Below are 3,935 nucleotides of genomic sequence, written 5' to 3' on the forward strand. Positions count from 1 at the left end.
TGTTCTAAGTGAAGAGAACATGGGCACAGGCCTCACAGGAGAAAGGGATGCACCTCTTTGAGGCACCAATAGAAGCCCACTGGCTAAAGTACAGTGAATTCAAAGAAGAGCGAGGCAAGATGAAGCAGAGTACGCAACGCCTTAGGAGGTCACAATGAAGATCTTTAATTTTAGTCTAACATCAGTAGGAAACCCATGAGGAGGTGAAAACTTAGGCTGTTTCTTCCTTTTTCAAAAATGTATAAGCCTATATAGAGATCTTTTGTTCTCATCTAACTTTCTTGCATTGAATTATTTTCCAATAATACATCACTAAGGAATAGACTTACTGATTTATGTGGTAGAGATGTCTTTAGGTCTCATATTATGCAAGCTACCATCAATATAACGTTTGGCATTATGATGTTTCTCTTGTACATTTTGCTGGTTTTTTAAAGTATATGAATGGAGGTAAGTCTAGATACTCTGTCAGGGACCTCGAAGGCTTATGTCTCATTTATGTTCTAGTTGTGCTCATTCAGCTGTGTGTTGGGGTTGCTCGGCACCCTGTCACCTCCCCAGAAGCTGTGTGTCTGGAATCTCTGGGCTCTTAAGGTGTCAAGCAAGACTTTCACTTTAACACTCTTATTACATAGTTTTTCAGTCTTCTTAGTTTATACAAAGAAGACTCTGAAGAGTACAAAGGAATGACTCAGCCTTCTGGGTATTTTTGCACAAGATTAAAATAAGATGAAGTGAAAACCCCTATCAAACCATAAAATTGTAAGACATGAGTGTTATTTGGTGTTTATTTATTATAAGTACTTATTACCTTGAAGAGATTGTTTCTCAAGATGTAATATTTTATACATAAAATATCACAGGTTCAATTCATTTGGGGCCTTTCTGTGTTTAGTATCTATTGATGACTTCATGGGTTTAAACTTGTCAAGGCTAACAAAAACCATTTTAAAAATGCTAACTTCACTTGAAACATTTTCTGTAATACTCCTTTTTTCTCTCCCTGTCCCAATTTTTTGTGTCTATGGAAAAACACCAGGGAAAATATTTCAAGTAGTTATTTTAAAAGACAAAGAGGAAGTTAAGTGAAACTTCTCTTTTGAAATACAGTAAATAACACGATAGAGATCCTTCACATCTGAAAACTGACCTTTTAATGTAAAGATCAAGAGCAAATACCTCCCCTCATTGGAAAGCAAAAATAATAACAATAACATTTAGTTAAAGGATAGGAAAATATATACAAATTTAAGAAAAAAAGATTTATTTCAAGAGAGGCAGAAGATGAGATATGGTTAAAAGTAGTAATTCCAAAAGAAAAAAGAAAATGTGTGCAAGAAAGCTTTACAGTAAAGGAAATTTCAGTTATGTAGGAAGAAGGAGAAGAAGAAAATGCATTTTACACGTTTTAGTGGTAAATGCTTCTTATACAAGGAAATTTAAAAAGAAATAAGTACAATTAAATCCATGTAGTGCATAGTAAGCATGAAATGAGATCTCTCTTTGGAAAATGCCAGCAGGATGTTTAATTGTTTTGCACAGCAATGGCATGCATCCATGTTTTTTTCCCTCTTGGAATCTAACTTGAACATCCAGCATTTCTTGCTTCGTATCAGATAGAAGCCTTTGTTGCATCACCTTGAACCCCACTTAATTGCATGGGAAATGAGAGCAACAGTCTTATAATTACTGTGCACACTCCTCAGCATCTTCTTTCTCGAAGATTTTGATGTATATTGAACTTTTTCTGTCTGTGTAGACCATTGTTTTGTTTTCCAAGTTTGTTGACATATTCTTGTTAGAATCAGATTCTGTCTCTGTGGCTCGAAATAATTCTATTCATAACCCATCTACCCCTGGTGATTTATTTCTTTCCAGTAATTTTAGACAAGCTTCCACTTCACTTCCTAGAATTATACATTCCTCCTCATGGAAAACTTCAAAGGTATCTGTCATTCTTTTGTTTCTCCAGTATAGATTTTCAGTATATTGTTTATACTTTCTTTTTATTTTCTCCTGTTCAGATAACATGTTTTCTTGGGGGTTGTTCAGCATTCCTAGTCCGGGTTTGAATTTCCCTTTTATTTCTTGAATCTTCTTGTAGAGACCTCTTGTTTTCCCTTTTTTGTTGTTTTCTATCTCCTTGCATTGACCGTTGTAATAGTTCTCTTTGTTTCTATGTGATAATCATTGAAAAACTATGTTCAGGATCATAACCTCTACTTTTGCCTCTCATGGGTCTTTAACAATTTTCAGTGTTTCTTTTGTCATCCATTAACTTTCCTTCCCTTTTTTTACATCCAGCACTGCCTTTTTGCATTCATCTCTAATAACATTTGCAGCTTCAGTCCACAGTTTTTCTGGTTCTCGGTCGATTACATTTAACAGTGCAAATCTGTTTTATGTGGAATTTAAATCCATTAGGAATGCTATTATGTTATATTTTGGCACTATAATTCTTTTAGCGCTCTTCAGCTTGACTCTAATGTTTGATATTAGCAGTATGTGATCAGTACCACAATCTGCTCCTGGTCTTGTTTTGGCAGAGAGAATACAGCTTCTCCATACCCTGCTTCCAATTACACAGTCTATTTGATTTCTGTATTGGTCATCTGGTTATGACCATGTACACGATCATCTGTCCAGTTGTTTGAAGTACGTGTTTGTGACAGACAAGTTGTTGGCTTACTCCTCTAAATACATAACCCGCAGGGCTCGCTTCGGCAGCACACGCACTAAAATTGGAACGATACAAAGAAGATGAGCATGGCCCCTGTGCAAGGATAACACAAAAATTTATGAGGTGTTCCATTAAAAAAAGAAAAACAAATATAACTCCTGATCTTCCCAAATAAATTTAAGAATATCCAGTCTCTCACACAAGTTCTAATAGCATTCTGCTGACTATTATGGAGTAACCTGCCATTTTTCGTATCTCCTAATACAGATCACTGAGAAAATGAGTCCAAAAGCACCCAAGTTCAGAGTGGTAGTTGTGCTGTTGTTCCCCATTGGTGGTACCACTGCCCAGAGGCAGGACCCCTGATGATGCCAAGTAGCCCAAGACCGAGGATTCTCATCTTTAGTCAGGTGTTCTGATGTTTTACATGCAGAGAATAGAAGGCACTGGAGTCAGTACTTTATCATTACCCTCATGACCAATGCAGCTGTTGTCAACATTGCTAAGATTCTCTTCTTTTGTCACCATAGCCAGTACTTCCAGGAGGACTTGGGGTCTCTTGAGATCTTCCTTATTTTTCATTTAAGGTCTTTAACTCTCAGGCTGTGGGCAGCCGGGTGGATTGATAATCGAAATGGCAAATGCAAATACACTCCCTTCTAATGAGGACATGTTGGACTTGACCAAACTTCTGTACTTCTACCTCCTCTTAGCTTAGGAGAAATTTGTAGGAAAACTCTCAGTCTTCCAGACTTAGGCAGAAATTCTTCTATCTTTGGAAGGAAGCTGAGATACTTGCTACATTTCCTTAAAGGTTTACTTCAATTCCTGGGGAAGGGAAAACTAATATTGGAATCTGCGTAGTTGATAGCTTTCAGAGTATAATCTCTGTAAGAACCTGAATACAACAATCACCCACGTTAACAGTGTGACTAGATCTATTCTTAACAACATCTTTTTCTATCTAAAGAGTTTTATAAAAGAGTTCAAACTGTTCCTGACAGAATGGCGTGCCCCACGTGACCACAATTTTTACAAGCAGAGTCGGCACACAACAATCCTCATAAACAATCTCAAATGTTCTATTTGACTTTTCCACATGTTACATTAATATCATCCTATGTTTTTAGTACACATACTTGCATTTGACAAAGTCAAAATAATGCTTGATACTTTGGAACTATAGCTTAAAGCGTTCAGTATCAGCCCTACAGTTTGTACATGAAGCGTTTGCCAAAAACTTTCTTTGCTGGAA

General features: G+C 36.6%; 1 non-coding gene across 1 annotated transcript; it reads left to right on the top strand.

Moving 5' to 3' along the window:
• The first annotated feature begins 2,711 nt into the window (after positions 1–2,711).
• On the top strand, positions 2,712–2,818 carry LOC119049065 (U6 spliceosomal RNA). Its single transcript, XR_005082438.1, has one exon. It is a non-coding gene; the product is annotated as a U6 spliceosomal RNA (small nuclear RNA).
• The last annotated feature ends 1,117 nt before the right edge of the window (positions 2,819–3,935 follow it).

The sequence above is a fragment of the Artibeus jamaicensis genome, unplaced genomic scaffold, assembly GCF_021234435.1.
Source record: "Artibeus jamaicensis isolate MK-2021 breed Jamaican fruit bat unplaced genomic scaffold, CSHL_Jam_final contig_233, whole genome shotgun sequence".
Taxonomy (NCBI): domain Eukaryota; kingdom Metazoa; phylum Chordata; class Mammalia; order Chiroptera; family Phyllostomidae; genus Artibeus; species Artibeus jamaicensis.